Consider the following 22,283-nt stretch of genomic DNA (forward strand, 5'->3'; position numbering starts at 1 on the left):
AGGCAGAAAAACAAGAGAAAGAAAGGGAAGAAGACAAGGACAACATAGAGAGACTGTTCTCAATCATCTAATAGTGCTTTTATCTCAAGTTACATCAGATCTACAGTAGATTCTTACTGTGATTACTTGGGGAGAATTAGGGAAGATTTAGATATTGTGCACAGTGACGTGATCCTTGTATCCCAGTTATTCTCTTGTGATTGTTGCTAAGGTTTTGGGTAAGAGAATGAGATTTGTATATTCATTATTATTATAGTGGATTATCTCTAGTTTGCCCCGTGATTTTTACCCTTCACATTGAAGGGGTTTTCCATGTATATCTTGATGTTCTATTTAATTGTGATTCCATTTAATTCTACTGCATGTTATGGCCTGCTAGTATCTATTTATATACAAAAGTTATTTCTCTTTATATCCTATTAGATACAATTAAAATGAAAACACGAGTTAAAGAAGAATACTATAGGACTACATAAGAACTAATTTGTGATGAATATGGGGGTTGCGAAAAGATATCGATTTAGATCTTAGAGCTAGTATTCATGCATTACTAGTGCATCAATACATGTATGAAGATACAATGAGGCATCGATAACCTACCTTTTATGTGGGAGCATGGCGGTGGTTATGGGTTTGCTCCACAATGATTCCAAAGTTCGATTCGTATAAGACAATCAATTGTCCCTCCTTAGTTGAGTCAAATTTGTAGCATGAGGTAGGGTGGAATCTGTCATTTTATTAAAGGACTTGGTAGGAGGTCAATACCAAATATTATTGATATTGATCTTCAAGCCTATCATCAATAAAAGTAGACACAAATTGAAGATTAATATAAAATGGAAAAGATTCAAGATATTGGGAAGAAAATAACTAAATGATTCAATTTCCACAAGATTCTAACAAATGTAACATAAGGTTCATATTATTAGAGCATGGTCTCCTCTATCTAAAAGGTTAGCATAGGGATCCAATCTCCAATATTGAAGGAGATCCATGGTATGTATTTATTGTTGGGAAATCTTGGGGGCGACATCATATGCGCAGCGGAAGAACAAGAAAATAAAATCCCCGATTCCCAAAGAGATGTTTGTCGTCATGCGAAGATTGGTGTGCAAAAACCGCGAAACTTTAAAACTGCATATAGAGTAGATTGTGTTACCTAGGGAGATCGTATATCCTTGTTTCCTTGCAGATCCTTAGGAGAGGGTGAAGGAGGTCAAGCGTCCTCCTCTCTAGCGGTGATCCACACAACAAGGTTGCGACGACGCTCCTCAAAACTCCAGGCCTGCTCTGAGGTGGAGAGGGAGAGGAGAATAGGAAAGGCAAGCAAAACTCTAGCCTATGAGGCTCTGAATCCCTCCTATTTATAGAGGTCCCCTATCAAACCCTAATGGGTCCTCCCCTAGTGGGTATTGGATCTGCATCCAATAAGACAAGGGCTCCGTCGGATATCTCATATCCGAACCTCTACTCATCGCAATGCCTACCATATGTGTGTGACCCTCTAGGCCCAATATCGAGCTGGCCGTGAGTCATACCTATCAGAACTCCTTCTAACTCAGTGAATTATTATCTCTGTAATAATTCACTTGACTCATCGACTACGGACGTACTAGGCCACTACGCCGTATTCCCCAAACGATACAAGAGAATCCAATCCATTGGACCTGTCTGTCCTCTGTTACCGTGTACCTACAATCCCTCATCCATCTAATATCCCAGAGACCGTATATCGAGCATGGTGCTGTCAAACCCATACGGTTTCTACTCGAGTCTCGCTCTAATCGGATTCTCCCGGAGAACTCTTTCTCTCTCAACCCGAATGACCCTAGCCACGGATTTATCTGAGCAAGAACACATGGGATATTCCTCTCATGACGCCGAGAGTGGATGATCCTCTATCGACACTCAATAGCCCTCGTAAGGTCGACTACCACTCCCAATGACCAGCTATACTAGATCTGGGACAACCAAACCTATAAGTCTGGTATCAAAGAGTGGAGCACTCATATAGGACACCCTTGGGGTCTCAAGTCTAAGGACCAGATATACCACTAGGACTACGGAATCGCTGTCTGACAATAAGGCATCATCAACCATCCAGCATTCCGTAAGCGGATCAATCAGTGAACTCATTCTCCAATGAGCACCTGTACTGTATCCCTAGTGTCTCTACACGAGCAGCTATGAGACCAACTACATCCATCATATGGACGGGTATACAGCACACTAGTCTGTCCGGTTATCACGATGTCCCTCTCGAGTAACCTATGACCGGGATTATTTAGGATATGTGTTTAAAGGTGAATCGATCTCATTATCGTGATCTCATCACGATCCGATTCCCATTGCGCAAATCCAAGGACATTACAATATATATATATGCATTTATGCAAAAGTTATAAAGTGATATACGCCAAAATATAATAAGCAAAAAGATTCTGTATCAAGTCACACATGCCATCACTCACGTGATTGGCTTGCTGGGCACCTATGACTAGCAATCTCCAGCATGACCTAAAGCCAATACCTATGTGTCTGATCCCCATCAGACCCCTGTGACGCTCAAAGACAATCTGAGATAACAGCTTTGTCAGTGGATCTACAATGTTATCTACGGATGGAACTCTTTCCACTACTACATCTCCTCGGGTTACGATCTCTCTGATAAGGTGGAACCTCCTCAAAACATGCTTAGATTTCTGATGAGACCTAGGTTCCTTCGCTTGAGCAATCGCCCCATTGTTGTCGCAATATAGGGAGATCGGCTCCTCGCTACCCGGCACGACTCCCAAATCTGTGATGAACTTCTTCACCCAGACTCCCTCTTTTGCTGCATCTGATGCAGCAATGTACTCCGCCTCTGTGGTCGAGTTAATAGTGGAATCTTACTTGGAACTCTTCCAACACACTGCTCCTCCATTCAAGGTGTACACATACCCTGAATTCGACTTGCTATCATCGACATGAGACTGAAAACTTTAGTCAGTGTAGCCTTCAACCTTAAGGCTATTACCTCCATATACTAGTAAAAGATCCTTAGTCCTTCTCAAGTACTTAAGGATACACTTTACTGCTTTCCAGTGCTCCAAGCTTGGATCCGCCTGATACCTGCTCGTGACACTCAAAGCATGTGCTATATCAGGCCTAATACATAGCATGACATACATGATAGACCCTATTGCTGAGGCATAAGGTATCATATTCATGTTCGCCTTTTCTTCTGGAGTCTTTGGGGACATACTCGTAGAAAGCGATATCCTATATCTCATCGGTATGAGATCTCTCTTGGAATTTTCCATGCCAAACCTTTTTACAATGGTTTCTATGTACCTGGACTGGGACAAGCCAAGCATCCTCTTGGATCTATCTCTATAGATTCTAATCCCCAAGATATAGGATGTTTCCCCTAAGTCCTTCATGGAGAAGTGTCTAGATAACCAAGCCTTTACTGTGGATAGCATTCCTACGTCATTCCCAATGATCAGGATGTCATCCACATATAACACCAAAAAGGTGATAGCACTTCCACTTACCTTTCTGTACACATAAGGCTTATCTTCGTTCTTAACGAAGTCATAAGATCTGATTGCCTCATCAAATCTTATGTTTCAACTTCGGGAAGCTTGCTTTAGTCCATAAATGGATCTAAGCAACCTATACACCTTATTTGGGCAGTTCTTGGACACGAATCCCTCAGGTTGCATCATATACACCTCTTCCTCGAGGTTCCCATTAAGGAATGCAGTTTTCACATCGATCTGCCAGATCTCATAATCATAGTGTGTTGCAATAGCCGATAGAATTCTGATGGATTTTAGCATTGCTACGGGTGAGAAGGTTTCGTCGTAGTCAACACCTTGCCTTTGACGATACCCCTTAGCCACTAGCCTTGCTTTATAGGTCTCTACCTTTCCATCTACTCCGATCTTTTTCTTAAAGATCCACTTGCAACCGATGGGTACAATACCTTCGGGCGCATCAACTAGGTTCCAAACCTTATTGGAGTACATAGAATCCATCTCAGAATTAATGGCTTTTTGCCACTTCCCGGAGTCTATACTCATAATAGCCTCCTCGTAAGTCTGAGGATCAATATCCTCAACTTCCTCTCCTCTAATATGTTCCATATATCTCTCAAGAGGATGGGATACTCTATCAAACCTGCGTAAAGTTGAAACTTGTGTATTAGGTACCTGAACAGACTTGGGCTGTAAAGTGGTGCTTGAGCTTGGTTCTCCAACCTCGCTCAACTCTATCATTCTCCCACTGTCTCCGCCAAGAATGTGTTCCTTCTCAAGGAACACTGCTCTCTTAGCTACAAAGACCTTTTGGTCCCCGAGATGATAGAAATAATACCCATAAGTTTCCTTGGGGTATCCCACAAATTTGCATCGCTCTGTCCTTGATTCTAACTTATCGGGGTTGTGTCTTTGAACGTGGGCAGGGCAGCCCCAAATCTTAACAACCTTAAGATCAGGCTTCTTCCCTTTCCATATCTCATATGGTGTAGACACTACCGACATAGTTGGAATTCTGTTCAGAAGGTAAGCTGCGGTTTCTAGGGCATATCCCCAGAATGAGATAGGTAGGTCAGCGAAACTCATCATGGACTGTACCATGTCTAATAGCATACGATTCCTCCTTCCAGAGACACCATTGAGCTTAGGTGTATAAGGAGGTGTCCATTGGGATAATATCCCATGGTTCTTGAGGAACTGAGTAAACTATGTACTTAAGTACTTACCTCCTCGATCTGATCGAAGAGTTTTGATACTCTTTCTAGTTTGGTTCTCCACCTCATTCTTATACTCTCTAAATTTCTCAAATGCCTCGGACTTATACTTCATTAAGTACACATATCCATACCTTGAGAAATCATCAGTAAAGGTAATGAAGTAGGAGTAACCACCAATGGCATGAGTTGACATGGGTCCACATACATCACTATGTATGAGTTCCAACAGCTCAATGGCTCTCTCTCCAATTCCACTAAATGGAGAGTTAGTCAGTTTTCCACGAATGCAAGGCTCACAAGTTGCATATGACACATAGTCGAATGGATCTAGATATCCATTATTTAGTAACTTTTGAATCCTTCTTTCATGGATGTGACCTAGCCTACAATGCCACAAGTATGCACTGTTCATCTCATCTCGTTTCCTTTTGGACACATTTACATTCATGATATGTGGAGTAGTGTCTAACATAAATAAACCATTATGCAATGTTCCTTTCGTGATGATCTTATCATCTAATAATATCGAATAACCATTGTTCTCAAAAATAAATTTATATCCACTAACTGTTAAACATGAAATGGAGATAATATTTTTGATAATAAAAGGAATAAAATAACATGCATCTAATGCAATAAAAGCTCCACTAGGCAGATATAGGGCGACCTCGCCAACAGCTACTACAGCAACTTTTGCTCCATTACCCATCTTGAGGTCCATCTCGCCTCTCTCAAGTCTCCTAGGCCTTGCCAGAACCTGCAACGAATTCCATATATGATAAGCACTACCGGTATCCAATACCCATATGTTATCATAAGAGTTTGACAAATGGAGACTGATCATGAATGTACCTGAAGATTCATCAAGCTTTTGTTTCGCCCTTTCTACAAGGTACTCTTTGCAGTTTCTCTTCCATTGCCCATCTTTACCACAGTGGAAGCACTGGCCTTTGTCCTTTGCTGGGTCTTTCTTAGCAACCTTTGCTTTACCTGGTTTGCCCTTGCCCTTTCCCTTCTTAAGAGACCTTTCTGCTTTCCTTTTCTTTTTGGTCTCACCAGTGTAGAGAACTGGCTTCTCTTTCTTAATAGTACTCTCTACCTCTCTCAACATATTGAGGAGCTCTGGGAGAGTCACCTCAAGCTTGTTCATATTAAAATTCATTATGAACTGTGAAAAGGAATCTGGTAGGGACTGAAGCACAATGTCCACACACAAGTTATCCTCTAGGACCATTCCTAGACCTGTGAGTTTCTCTATCCACTAAATCATCTTTAGGACATGGTTCTGAACCAGTTTCCCCTCAGTCATCCTAGCACGGAAGAGGCTCTTGAATATCTCATATCGTTGAGTCCTTCCCTATTCCTCAAACAATTTACGGACATATAGGAGAATAGATCTGGCATCCATCTTTTCATGTTGTCTCTGTAACTCAGGAGTCATAGAGCCCAACATACAGCACTGAGCAAGAGTGGAGTCATCAATGTACTTCACGTAGCGAGCGATCTCATCCTCGTTTGCCCCTTCTTCGGGCGTAGGCATCACTGTATCATGGACATACACGATTTTCTCCGCTGTGAGAACAATTCTCAAGTTACGGAGCCAATCCGTATAATTTGGACCAGTGAGGCGGTTGACATCAAGTATGCCACGTAAGGGATTTGAAAGCGACATTTTCTGAAAATAAAGATGTAGCAGAAATGAATAACATGCAGATTTTGCAAGAAATAAACTATCAAGATATGAACTTCTATCTTAATATGCTCCTACTATTTTACTAACGAGTCTCGTGACACCCTCAGCACGTGAAACGGAAGTCTCCGGCAGACTTCTAGTGGGGATCAGGATCCAATCAATATCTTAGTGTAACCTCGAGGGACTCGACCAATCACACTAAGCCTAAAAGGTAGGCAACTCTTGCCGATCACAACTCCTTGTGATTCCCGTCCTGTTCGGCCTCCGAATCACCATGGCCTCGAGGGACTCGACCAATCATGATGCTCGGTTAAGTCAACACCTTCGTTAATGAGTCTGATTTGATGATATACCCTCGAGGGACTCGACCAAGCATACCATGCCCTCAGGTCACCGGTGACATCTCTATGTCGTAAGCAAGATAGCGAATCGTGATATAGGTGAGTCTCGAGGGACTCGACCAACTCAACCTACACCGGGAATCGATTCCTACTTATAACGATGGAAGGCCACGTGGATCAATCTAATTGCCTCACGTTTACCGTCTTAATATTATCGAGAGATGTTTCTATGATTTGGTCTCCTAATATGACATGTCACACATATACATATTTAATATATATCTACATCGCATGCAAATATATATACATATCTAATATGTGTATAAGCAATCACACCAGATGATCATGGACCACAACCTAATTTGATTAGGCCCGAGCCAGTAGGCCTAATCACTAACATCAAGATCTATGTGTGCAACGGTACATCTCCATGCCCTGTGATCGTCCATCTCGTCCTCATCGGTTCCGTCGACATCTTGATGCATCTTCATGCATCACGATCGTCCGTCTCGTGGGCCCCGCTATCGCATCCATGCTCCCGCTGCGCCTCCTCATGTGATTACAACTTAATCATAGGCACGCAGGCCCGACAATAAACAAGAAATATAATGGAGGCTCGTAGACCTCAATAATAATAATCACAAGTACACACATCACACGGTTTATGATCATCCGTCCACACATCATACATCACATGTATAAATAATCATCATCATGTAAGACTACTAGATAATAATAAAAATAATAATCAACTAAACCTTTTAATTAATTAATATTTTCTGAAATCAAAGACATGTAGGGAATTTCTCAATTCCTAAGGGTATTTTCGTAATTTAGATAAAAGACAAAAATTAGAATTTCTCAAATTCATATGGGCAAAACTATCTTTTTGCCCAAAACCCTAATTCCCTCTTACTGTTGCCGCCGCCGCCATCCTACTGGAGGCGGCCTATGTGGCGGGGCGAGGGTGTTGCCCTCGCCTGCAGGCGGCACGCCCACTAGCGGCGCTGCCGCTGCAGGTGGGCGCCCCCGCGGGCAGTTCTGCCGGTGGGGCAACACCCGCAGGCGGTGTTGTCCCGCCGGGCGGCCGCCCCTGTGGGGGGGGTGTTTCGCCTGCGAGAGCAGCGGCTGCAGGCGCCGCTGCTTTGCGGCGTCTCACCCCGCGGGCAGAGGCGCCCGATCTGCCCGCGGGCTGCCAGCCCCGCCGGACGCAAGCCTGCTGCAAGAAGGCCGCCGACCGGCTGCTGTAGACGCAGCCCTTGTGCTGCCCGCCTTCGGCTGCGTTGCACGTACGCAAATCGAGGGTACAATTGTTGCTGCCCTTCCTTGTTTTTGCGTCAACGATTTTGACGTCAAAATTCTTTCTAAACACAACACACGTAGTTCAAAACCAATCATTCGCACGAACAACCCGGCTCTGATACCACTATTGGGAAATCTTGGGGGCGACATCATATGCGCAGCGGAAGAACAAGAAAACAAAATCCCTGATTCCCAAAGAGATGTTCGTCGTCATGCGAAGATTGGTGCGGAAAATCCGCGAAACTTTAAAACTGTGTATAGAGTAGATTGTGTTGCATAGGGAGATCGTATATCCCTGTTTCCTTGCAGATCCTTAGGAGAGGGTGAAGGAGGTCAAGCGTCCTCCTCTCTAGCGGTGATCCACACAGCAGGGTTGCGACGACGCTCCTCGAAACTCCAGGCCTGCTCTGAGGTATCGAGGGAGAGGAGAATAGGAAAGGCAAGCAAAAACTCTAGCCTGTGAGGCTCTGAATCCCACTTATTTATAGAGGTCCCCTGTCAAACCCTAATGGGTCCTCCCCTAGTGGGTATTGGATCTGCATCCAATAAGACAAGGGCTCCGTCGAATATTTCATATCCGAACCTCTACTCATCGCAATGCCTACCATATGTGTGTGACCCTCTAGGCCCAATATCGAGCTGGCCGTGAGTCATACCTCTCAGAACTACTTCTAACTCAGTGAATTATTATCTCTGTAATAATTCACTCGACTCATCGACTACGGACGTACTAGGCCACTACGCCGTAGTCCCTAGACGATACAGGGGAATCCAATCCATTGGACCTGTCTATCCTCAGTTACCGTGTACCTATAGTCCCTCATCCATCTAATATCCCAGAGACCGTATATCGAGCATGGTGCTGTCAGACCCATACGGTTTCTACTCGAGTCTCGCTCTAATCAGATTCTCCCGGAGAACTCTTTCTCTCTCAACCCGAATGACCCTGGCCAGGGATTTATCTGAGCAAGAACACATGGGATATTCCTCTCATGACGCCGAGAGTGGATGATCCTCTATCGACACTCAATAGCCCTCGTAAAGTCGACTACCACTCCCAATGACCAGTTGTACTAGATCTGGGACAACCAAACCTATAAGTCTGGTATCAAAGAGTGGAGCACTCAAACAGGACATCCTTGGTGTCTCAAGTCTAAGGACCAGATATACCACTAGGATTACGGAATCGCTGTCTGACAATAAGGCATCATCAACCATCCAGCATTTCGTAAGCGGATCAATCAGTGAACTCATTCTCCAATGAGCACCTGTACGGTATCTCTAGTGTCCCTACACGAGCAACTATGAGACCAACTGCATCCATCATATGGACGGGTATACAGCACACCAGTCTGTCCGGTTATCACGATGTCCCTCTCGAGTAACCTATGACCGGGATTATTTAGGATATGTGTTTAAAGGTGAATCGATCTCATTATCGTGATCTCATCATGATCCGATTCCCATTGCACAAATCCAAGGACATCTCAATATATATATATATATATATATATATATATATATATATATATATATATATATATATATATATATATATATATATATATATAAAAGCATTTATGCAATAGTTATAAAGTGATATACGCCAAAATATAATAAGCAAAAAGATTCTGTATCAAGTCACACGTGCCATCACTCACGTGATTGGCTTGCTGGGCACCTATGACTAGCAATCTCCCACTTGACCTAAAGCCAATCACCTATTTGTCTGATCCCCATCAGACCCCTATGACGCTCAAAGACAATCTGAGACAATGACTTTGTTAGTGGATCTACAATGTTATCTTTGGATGGAACTCTTTCCACTACTACATCTCCTCGGGTTACGATCTCTCTGATAAGGTGGAACCTCCTCAGAACATGCTTAGATTTCTAATGAGACCTAGGTTCCTTCGCTTGAGCAATCGCCCCATTGTTGTCGCAATATAGGGAGATCGGTTCCTCGCTACTGTTAGGACTCTAGCTAGGAGAGTCCTAATTGAGAGGGACATTCTGTTTGGACTCTAGCTAGGAGAGTCCTAATTGAGAGGGACATTCTGTTAGGACTCTAGCTAGGAGAGTCCTAATTGAAAGGGACACTCTATTAGGACTAACTAGGAGAGTCCTAATTGAAAGGGACATTCTGTTAGGAGGTTTTTTCTTAGAGAAGAATTAGGAGTTGTAAGGGAATAGGAGTCTTGAGTATGAGTCATATTAGGAGTTGGTTAGAAGTAAGAGTCTTAAGTAAGAGTCCTATTAGGAGTTAGGGTTTAGAAGCCCTATAAATAGCCATATATTCCTTCTCTTTTCATAAGCAATAGATGAATCTTTTCTGCAGCCTTTGAGCAGCAACTTGGAAGGAGGAACCCCTATAGAGTTCCAAGGAGGCCGATCCCCTAAAGAGATCAACCCCAAGTTTAGAATCTGCAAGGGTTCTAACACTTGGTATCAGAGCAGCGTTCTTAGCATCTCGCTGCCCTTCCATTGCCATCCATCAACCCTCCACAACCATCCAAAGCAATTCCCACAATTGCTTAAAAGATCGTCGCCGAATTCCACCATCATCTCCACCACCGCAGATCAACCTTTGATCTCCCCGTGAATTGCAACAGGTTCTGGTTTCCTACCTTACTACTGCTGCAATTTATTTATCCCTATCCGAAAATCCAAAAAAAGAAAAAAAAAATTTCGTTCCTATATTGCTGCAAATTTTCATCGTAAGTTGCTGAAATTTTTCGACGAGAATTCTGCTATCGCAACTTACACCAATTTTCTTGCTATTACTGTCGAAATTTTCTTGATGGACATCCTTGCTATCATATAAACTGAGATATTGCTGTAAACTATCTCCTCAAATCTCTCAAATTTTTGTGGAGATTTCGTCGAGAAACCGCTGTTTCTTCGACGATAATTCTACTCTTACAAGACAACACAATTCTGCAGCAAACTTTCACTGATTTTTATCAAACCTATACATGCCTTTAACTCATCAACAAAAGAGAGATCTTAACATCACAGATTTGGAGTCATATACTATGGCATCTGAGGACGCAATCAATGCTAAATTTGAAGCCTTTGAGGCACGAATGGAGGATAAGATTCGGACTCTCCTTACCGAATTTAGTTTGGGCCGACCACCAAGCCCGAAGAAATCACATCAAGGAGAGAGCTCTAACCAATCACATCATGCCCAAAGAGATGACTTCCAAGAGAGGGGAGGCTCTATGACCGACCCCAACTATTCGCGCATGAGAGTGGACTTCCCTAGATGGGAAGAAGGAGACCCAATTGGTTGGATCTCGCGCGCTGAGCGATATTTTCGGTACCATAAAACTGCGGATGCATCCATGGTGGAAATTGCAGCTATACATCTTGAAGGGGATGCCATACAATGGTTTGACTAGTTTGAACAAACTTATGGAGCCCTTTCATGGCGACAATTCAAAGAAGGACTACTGATCCGCTTCGGACCAACTTATTATGAGAACATTGACGGACAACTAGCAAAGATCCGACAAACCTCCACCATTCAGGAGTACCAAACCAGGTTTGAAAGGTTATCTAATCAAACTCGTGATTGGTCTGAAAAATAGTTATTGGGGACTTTTATTGAGGGCTTAAAGCCGGAGATCCGGGGAGAAGTTAAGGCGCGACAACCATACACGCTTATGGCAGCCATCTTTTTCGCACGACTTCAAGAGGAGCGATTGAACCATGAAGCCCGGAGGACAAGGATCACTCCACGACCTACAATACTAAAGCCCTCGGCCCCCCCTACTATCAACCGAGTCCCTGCACCGAAAAGGTTAACAAGAGAAGAACTTCGGGAGCGATATGCGAAGGGGTTATGTTGGCATTGCGACGAGCCGTGGAGCCGCGAGCATCGCTGTAAAAAAGGTAGACTTCTTATGATTGAACCAGTAGAAGAAGAGGTCATTGAACATCTAGAAGAGAGCCTTGAACATGAAGAAGAAGATATGGAAGAAGCGCCACAGCCGACCGACATTACGGTACATGCACAAGCCGGCTATTCAAATCCGCAAACGATGAAAGTTGGAGGCCTTCTCAAACAACAGCCGATCACTGTTCTCATCGACACGGGTAGCACTAATAACTTCCTGAATAGTAAGGTTGCTGCTCGGATGGCACTGCATATTGAAGGTTGCAGCAAGTTCGATGTAAAGGTTGCCGACGGTAGAATCCTAAAGTGCGACCAAAGATGCCCGCAGGTGAAACTATTACTGCAAGACCAAGAAATTATCACCGATTTCTTCCTCCTACCAATCGATGACTATGAGGCAGTGCTTGGTATAGAATGGCTGACTACACTAGGTGATGTCTCTTAGAATTTTTGTAAATTAATTATGAAATTCTACTGTAAGGGCAAACAGATCATCCTACGCGGGAAGCGCAGAAGCAACGTTACCACTGTTTCGACCTAACGAATGGAGAAAGTTTTACACAAGGTAAATGGTGCCTTTTTGATGCACCTCTAGCAGCAACCAAAGGGGAAGAAAATAGAATTTGAAGATCAAAATCTTGCCCAATTGCTTACTGAATTTGCCGACATATTTGCTGAACCGCGCGGTCTTCCTCCTTCTCGGCAACATGACCATCGAATTCCAATCCTTCCGGGCAAGCCACCAGCGAACACTCGACCATACCGATATCCTCACCTCCAGAAAGATGAAATTGAAAAGATCGTAAAGGAGATGCTTGAAACAGGGGTGATTCGACCAAGTTGCAGCCCCTATTCCTCACCGGTGCTACTTGTACGCAAGAAGGACGGAACTTGGCGGATGTGCATCGACTACCGAGCTTTAAATGGCATCACCGTCAAGGACAAATACCCAATACCAGTGGTGGATGAACTTCTTGATGAATTGAAAGGAGCTCGAGTCTTCACGAAGTTGGACCTCCGATCCGGTTACCACCAAATTCGGGTATGTAACGATGACATTCCAAAAACTGCATTTCGCACGCATGATGGCCATTATGAATTCTTGGTAATGCCTTTTGGACTCACTAATGCTCCTTCAACCTTTCAAAGTCTCATGAATGATATATTTCGGAGCTTTCTTCGTAAATTTGTGCTGGTATTTTTCGATGATATTCTCGTTTACAACCCTTCTCTTGAGACTCACTTTCAGCATTTACGGATTGTTTTGACGATCCTTCGGGAGAATACTCTTTTTGTTAAGCAACCAAAGTGCAGCTTTCTCCAGCAAAAAGTAGAGTACCTTGGGCATATAATATCAGAAGAAGGAGTGGCGGTAGACCCAACAAAAATTGAGGCAATGCAAGGCTGGCCGAAACCTACAAACGTGAAATTACTGCGGGGGTTCCTTGGACTAACGGGCTACTACCGAAAATTTGTTAAGGACTATGGGAAGATCAGTGCACCACTCACTTCTTTACTGAAAAAAGATGCTTTCCAATGGTCGGACAAAGCCTCTGCTGCCTTCGACAAACTTAAAGCAGCCATGACAACAACGCCAGTGCTTGCGCTACCGGATTTCAATAAACCCTTCATTATTGAGGCCGATGCATCTGGAGTCGGAATTGGAGCCGTTCTCATGCAAAATGGTCGACCACTCGCATACACTAGCAAGGCATTATCTCCCTCCCATCAAAATATGTCAGTATATGATAAGGAGATGCTTGCCATTGTACACGCAGTAACGAGGTGGAGACCCTACCTGATCGGCCGGCGATTTCAAATTAAAACTGACCATAAAAGCCTAAAGTACTTTTTGGAGTAAAAGATATCATCCCCTGAGCAGCAAAAATGGGTAACCAAACTTCTTGGATTTGATTATGAAATTATTTACAAAAAGGGGAAAGAAAACGTTATTGCAGATGCACTCTCACGGCTACCTGAACAAGCTAAGGTTTCAGCCATCTCCCTTCCTACCACCGGTCTCCTCGAGGACATTAGGGAAGAATGGAAGAAGGATCCAGAGATCAGCAAGATCATAAAAAAATTGGAGGAGGATCCAAGTGCAATAGCCCACTACACTTGGGATTCGAGGGATTTACGCTACAAAGGTCGCATTGTGCTTATACCTGACTCCCCTTGCATCGCAATCATCTTGCATGAAATGCACTCTATACCTTCAGCAGGGCACTCTGGATTCCTAAGAACCTATAAAAGAGTGAAGCAAAATTTTTATTGGAGAGGGATGAAAAAAATTAGTGCTGAATATGTGGCACAATGTGATGTATGTCAACAGCACAAGGGTGAAACTGTGGCAAATCCAGGGAAGCTACAACCACTACCCATACCAGACTCAGTGTGGACTGACATCTCCATGGACTTCATTGAAGGGCTTCCATCTTCCAAAGGTAAAAGCACGATTCTCGTGGTGGTTGATCGACTTACGAAATATGCTCATTTTTGTGCTGTGAGAAATCCCTACACTGCTGCTAGTATTGCTCAGATTTTCATAGAAAATATTGTTAAACTGCATGGGATGCCAAGGTCCATCGTAAGTGATCGTGACAGGATCTTCACTAGTAAATTTTGGACCGAGTTATTTCAGTTACAAGGCACCAAACTCAAGATGAGCACAGCATATCATCCACAAACTGACGGCCAAACAGAGGTGGTAAATAGGTGCTTAGAGACGTACCTCCGGTGTTTCGCTAGCGACCGACCGAAAGAGTGGGCAAAATGGCTTCCTTGGGCCGAATGGTGGTATAATACTACATATCATTCATCTACAAAATGTGCCCCTTATGAAGCATTGTATGGTCGACCAGCACCTGTGATTCCAAAGTATGTAATTGGCTCGGCCAAGGTAGATCAGGTTGACCAAGAATTGATTGATAGGGACAAACTCTTACAACTGTTAAAAGATAATCTCTCTACCGCTCAAGCCAGAATGAAGCAGCAAGCCGACACACGACGAAGTGAAAGAGAATTTTCAGTGGGAGATTGGGTTTATCTTCGCCTACAACCATACAAGCAACTCTCTATCAACACTCGAGCCTCCATGAAGCTATCCCCACGTTTTTATGGGCCCTATCAGATCACAGAGCGTATTGGAGCCGTGGCATACAGACTTAAATTACCTGAAGATGCCAAAATTTACCCTGTCTTCCACGTATCATGCCTAAAGCCTAAGTTGGGAGAACACGAGTCACCCTAGATCCAACTGCCCAACACCACTGAGGATGGAGTTATTCAAGCCCAACCACAGGCCATCCTCGATCGCAGGATCGTGATGCGTCGCCGACATCCCTCTACTGAAGTACTAGTGCATTGGAATAATCTACCACTTGAAGACGCCACATAGGAACCATATGAGGAGCTGAAGACCTGGTTCCCTGAGTTCATGGAATCTCAGCCTTGAGGACAAGGCTGATTTGGAGAGGGCGGGTCTGTTAGGACTCTAGCTAGGAGAGTCCTAATTGAGAGGGACATTCTGTTAGGACTCTAGCTAGGAGAGTCCTAATTGAGAGGGACATTCTGTTAGGACTCTAGCTAGGAGAGTCCTAATTGAAAGGGACACTCTGTTAGGACTAACTAGGAGAGTCCTAATTGAAAGGGACATTCTGTTAGGAGGTTTTTTCTTAGAGAAGAATTAGGAGTTGTAAGGGAATAGGAGTCTTGAGTATGAGTCATATTAGGAGTTGGTTAGAAGTAAGAGTCTTAAGTAGGAGTCCTATTAGGAGTTAGGGTTTAGAAGCCCTATAAATAGCCATGTATTCCTTCTCTTTTCATAAGCAATAGATGAATCTTTTCTGCAGCCTTTGAGCAGCAACTTGGAGGGAGGAACCCCTATAGAGTTCCAAGGAGGCCGATCCCCTAAAGAGATCAACCCCAAGTTTAGAATCTGCAAGGGTTCTAACAGCTACCCGGCACGACTCCCAAATCTGTGATGAACTTCTTCACCCAGACTCCCTCCTTTGCTGCATCTGATGCAGCAATGTACTCCGCCTCTATGGTCGAGTTAGCAGTGGTATCTTGCTTGGAACTCTTCCAGCATACTGCTCCTCCATTCAAGGTGTACACATACCCTGAATTCGACTTGCTATCATCGACATCAAACTGAAAACTTGAGTCAGTGTAGCCTTCAACCTTAAGGCTATTATCTCCATATACTAGTAAAAGATCCTTAGTCCTTCTCAAGTACTTAAGGATACACTTTACTGCTTTCTAGTGCTCCAAGCTTGGATCCGCCTGATATCTGCTCGTGACACTCAGAGCATGCGCTATATCAGGCCTAGTACATAGCATGGCGTACATGATAGACCCTATTGCTGAGGCATAAGGTATCATATTCATGTTCGCCCTTTCTTCTGGAGTCTTTGGGGACATACTCGTAGAAAGCGATATCCCATGTCTCATCGGTATGAGACATCTCTTGGAATTTTCCATGCCAAACCTTTTTACAATGGTTTCTATGTACTTGGACTGGGACAAGCCAAGCATCCTCTTGGATCTATCTCTATAGATTCTAATCCCTAAGATATAGGATGTTTCCCCTAAGTCCTTCATGGAGAAGTGTCTAGATAACCAAGCCTTTACTGTGGATAGCATTCCTACGTCATTCCCAATGATCAGGATGTCATCCACATATAACACCAAAAAGGTGATAGCACTTCTACTTACCTTTCTGTACACACAAGGTTTATCTTCGTTCTTAACGAAGTCATAAGATCTGATTGTCTCATCAAATCTTATGTTTCAACTTCGGGAAACTTGCTTTAGTCCATAAATGGATCTAAGCAACCTACACATATACACATATAGGAAAGGTAAGAAAAAACTCTAGCCTTTGAGGCTCTGAATCCCTCCTATTATAGAGGTCCCCTGTCAAACCCTAATGGGTCCTACCGTAGTGGGTATTGGATCTACATCCAATAAGACAAGGGCTCCGTCGGATCTCATATCCGCATCTCTACTCATCGCAATGCCTACCATATGTGTGTGACCCTCTAGGCCCAATATCGAGCTAGCCGTGAGTCATACCTATCAGAACTCCTTCTAACTCAGTGAATTATTATCTCTGTAATAATTCACTCGACTCATCGACTACGGACGTATTAGGCCACTATACCGTAGTCCCCAAACGATTCAGGGGAATCCAATCCATTGGACCTGCCTGTCCTCAGTTACCGTGTACCTATAGTCCCTCATCCATCTAATATCCCAGAGACCGTATATCGAGCATGGTGCTGTCAGACTCATACGGTTTTTACTCGAGTCTTGCTCTAATCGGATTCTCCAGGAGAACTCTTTCTCTCTCAACTCGAATGACCCTAGCCAGGGATTTATCTGAGCAAGAACACATGGGATATTCCTCTCATGATGCCGAGAGTGGATGATCCTCTATCGACACTCAATAGCCCTCGTAAGGTCAACTACCACTCCCAATGACTAGCTGTACTAGATCTGGGACAACCAAACCTATAAGTCTGGTATCAAAGAGTGGAGCACTCATACAGGACATCCTTGGTGTCTCAAGTCTAAGGACCAGATATACCACTAAGACTACGGAATCGCTGTTTTACAATAAGGCATCATCAACCATCCAGCATTCCGTAAGCGGATCAATTAGTGAACTCATTCTCCAATGAGCACCTATACTGTATCCCTAGCGTCCCTACACGAGTAGCTATGAGACCAACTGCATCCATCATATGGACGAGTATACAGCACACTAGTCTGTCCGGTTATCACGATGTCCCTCTCGAGTAACCTATGACCGAGATTATTTAGGATATATGTTTAAAGGTGAATCAATCTCATTATCGTGATCTCACCACGATCCGATTCCCATTCCATAAATCCAAGGACATCACTATATATATATATGCATTTATGCAATAGTTATAAAGTGATATACACCAAAATATAATAAGCAAAAAGATTATGTATCAAGTCACACGTGCCATCACTCACGTGATTGGCTTGCTGGGCACTTATGACTAGCATTTATATGAGGAGATGACAAAATTAAAGGACTGATATGTAATGGGTATATAGGACTAATAAGAATGAGTATTATTAATTTTTTTATATATTATAATAAATAGATTATTTTTTATAAGTTAGTTAATGCTTCAGATAAGGTTTAAGATATACACTATATTGAAAACCTAATGAACACTATGGTAGAGTAGATAAAACCATAATACATTGTCTAAATAGCCACTTATAATAGAAATAATTTCAAGAAGACTGTTTTATAATTGATGAAAAGAATAAAAACATTATTTTGGAGTTCATGTATAAGTCATTTCATGGATCTAATACTAAAGGATATTGACAAGCTACTATTAGTCAATAAGTGTGTAGCTCAGGCACAATTAATCATAAAGTTTATATATAATCATCATTAGGTTCATTTTTTGATGTAAAAGGATACAATTAATGAGATACTCTAACATGAAGTCACTTAGTTTACTATAAATTTTATTATCTTAAAGTTAATACCGTAAAAGAGATAGGGTTTTAAGGCAATGGTTACCTTACAAGAATAGTCAGATTCTTGGTATTTGAGTTGAGTGACGGAAAAAAGGTGCAAAAGACTATTCTTTCTTCTAGATTTTGGAATGTTATGAACGAAATTATTATTATAAAATTTGGGGCGACATCACATGCACAATAGAAGAACAAAAAAATAAAATCCCAAAATTTTGGCAGAAAAGAAGGTTTTATCATCGTGCAAAAGTTGGTGTGCAAAAACCCGCAAAACAAAAAAACTACGCATAAGAGAATTGCTTAGGAAGATCACATATCCTTAAAAACATACAAATCTATGGGAGAAGATGAAGAAGTCAATTGTCCTCTAACTATCAAATATGTGGAACAGTATCTAGTATAAACAAACAATTATGTAATATTCCTGTTATAATAATCTCATCATCTAATATTATTGAACAAACAATTATGCAATGTTCCTCTCATGATAATCTCATCATCTAATATTATTGAACAACCATTGTTCTCAAAAATAAATTTATATCCACTGTTATCTGAGATAAGTGCTTGTGAATCATTCTGAGATGTTACTGAATTTTTTCTTCTCAACTCTTCATTCAACAAACTACTTATTACTTGACTCATGGTGATAACACCATCTGGTGTAGAATTACTAAGGAAAACCATCAATATCTCTCAACTTTCTGGCAATAAACTGAGAAATAATAATATCTGCAACTCATCATCGAGAGACATTTTCATAGAGGATAACTGGTTAGTGATACTCTGCATTTCATTTAAATGCTTAGGAATAGAAGTACCTTCTTTATATTTCAAGTTTACAAGTTTTCTGATCAAGAAAGTTTTGTTACCAGTTGTTTTTCTTTCACAGAGTCCTTCCAACTTTTTCTAAAGATAATATGCAGAATTTTCAGTAGAAACATGGTGAAAGACACTGTCATCAAGCTACTATCAAATAAACCCAACTGTTTTTCGATCTAACCTCTTCCACTCATCATTTGTCATAGTTGTGGGTTTTGCACTATCCCCCTACAAAGGTCCATATAAATCTTTGTAATACAATAGGTCTTCCATTCTTGGTTTCCATATCATCCAATTGTTTCCATTCAAGCAAATCATGTAAGAAACACTACTGGCCTCCATGTTCAAATACAAAATTAAATCACCAAAACCTGCTCAAATACCAGTTGATGGGATATAAAGAAGAACTAACTTTTGTATATGAACAAATACTAGTAGGTCATAACACGCAACGGTATTAAATGGAATTACAATCAAATAGAACACTATAAGAGGAGGACACTTGACCTCCTTCATCCTCTCCTAAAGATCTATAAGGAAATAGGGATATACGATCTCCCTAGGTAACACAATCTACTCTATACGCAGTTTTAAGTTTCGCGGATTTTGCGCGCCAATCTTTGCACGACGACTAACATCTCTTTGGGAATCGGGGTTTTTGTTTTCTTGTTCTTCTGCTGTGCATGTGATGTCGCCCCTAAGATTTCCCAACAGTATGTCCTTGATACAGTGTTGCCTACGCCTAAGGAAGGGGTAAGCAACGATGAGATCGCTCGCTATGTGAAGTACATTGATGACTCCACTCTTGCTCAGTGCTATATGTTGGGCTCTATGACTCCCGAGTTACAGAGATAACATGAAAAGATGGATGCCAGATCCATTCTCATATATGTTCGTAAATTATTTGAGGAATAGGGAAGGACTCAGCGATATGAGATATCCAAGAGCCTCTTCCGCGCTAGGATAACTAAGGGGACACCGATTCAGAACCATATCCTAAAGATGATTGAGTGGATAGAGAAACTCACAAGTCTAGGAATGGTCCTAGAGGATAACTTGTGTGTAGACATTGTGCTTCAGTCCTTAACAAATTACTTTTCATAGTTCATAATGAATTTTAAGCTAAGTGGGACTAACTTGTGTGTAGAGAAACTCTCTCAGAGCTCCTCAATATATTGAGGGAGGCAAAGAGTACTATCAAGAAAGAGAAGCCGGTTCTCTATACTGGTGAGACCAAAAAGAAATGGAAAGCAAAAAAATCCCTTAAGAAGGGCAAGGGCAGACCAAGTAAAGCAAAGGTTGCTAAGAAAGACCTAACAAAGGACAAATGCCAATGCTTCCACTATGGTAAAGATGGGCACTAGAAAAGGAACTGCAAAGAGTACTTTGCAGAGAGGGCGAAATAGAAGCTTGGAGAAGTTTCGGGTACGTTCATGATCAATCTTTAATTGTCAGTTTTTTGTGATAGTGCATTGATATTAGATATCGATATTGCTTATCACATTTACAATTTGTTGTAGATTATGATAAAGTCGAGGAGATTGGCGAGAGGAACATTGTATAATAATTTATTTATGTTAGACACTACTTTACATATCATGAATATAAGTATGTCTAAGAGGAAATGAGATGAGGTGAATAGTGTATACCTGTGGCATTGTAGGCTAGGTCACATCCATGAGGGAAGGATTCAAAAGTTGCTAAATGATGGATATCTAAATCTATTCGACTATGAGTCATATGTAACTTGCAAGCCTTGCCTTCGTGGAAAACTAACCAACTCTCCATTTAGTGGAACTGGAGAGAGAACCACTGAGCTGCTGGAACTCATACATAGTGATGTATGTGGACCCATGTCAACTCATGCCATTGGTGGTTACTCCTACTTCATTATCTTTACTAATGATTTCTCAAGGTATGGATATGTGTATTTAATGAAATACAAGTCTGAGGCCTTTGAGAAATTCAGAGAGTATAAAAATGAAGTGGAGAACCAGATTGGAAAGAGTATCAAAACTCTTTGATCAGCTCAACGGTGTCTCTAAAAGGAGAAATCATATACTATTAGACATAGTATGGTCCATGATGAGTTTCGTTAACCTACCCATCTCATTCTAGGGATATGCCATAGAGACCACAGCTTACCTTCTGAAAAGAGTTCCAACTAAGTTGGGAGTGTCTACACCATATGAGATATGGAAAGGAAAGAAGCCCGATCTTTAGGTTTTTAAAATTTGGGGCTGCCCTGTCCACATTAAAAGACACAACCTCAATAAGTTGGAATCAAGGACAGAGCGGTGCAAGTTCGTGGGATACCCTAAGGAAATTTTTAGGTATTATTTCTATTATCTTGGGGACCAAAAGGTCTTTGTAGCCAAGAGAGCAGTGTTCCTTGAGAAGGAACATATTCTTGGTGGAGACAATGGGAGCATGATAGAGTTGAGCGAGGTTGGAGAACCAAACTCAAGCACCACTCTACAGCCTGAGTTTGTTCAGGTACCTAATACACAAGTTCTAATTTTACGTAGGTCCGGCACAGTATCCCATCCTCCTAAGAGATATGTGAGACATATTAGAGGAGAGGATGTTGAGGATATTGATCCTCAGACCTATGAGGAGTCTATTATGAGTATAGACTCCGGGAAGTGGCAAGAAACCATGAATTATAGGATGGATTCTATGTACTCCAACAAGGTTTGGAACCTAGTTGATGTGCCCGAAGGTATTGTACCCGTCAATTGCAAGTGGATCTTTAAGAAAAAGATTAGAGTAGATGGAAAGGTAGAGATCTATAAAGCAAGGATAGTAGCTAAGGGGTATCGTTAAAGGCAATGTGTTGACTATGACGAAACCTTCTCTATTAGGACTCTAGCTTGGAGAGTCCTAATTGAGAGGGACATTCATGTAAAACCTACCTAAGCTGACCCCTATTAAAGAGGTGAAGAGGCCGGCTAG

This window comes from Musa acuminata, chromosome BXJ2-2 (genome assembly GCF_036884655.1).
Source record: "Musa acuminata AAA Group cultivar baxijiao chromosome BXJ2-2, Cavendish_Baxijiao_AAA, whole genome shotgun sequence".
NCBI classification, from domain to species: Eukaryota; Viridiplantae; Streptophyta; class Magnoliopsida; order Zingiberales; family Musaceae; genus Musa; species Musa acuminata.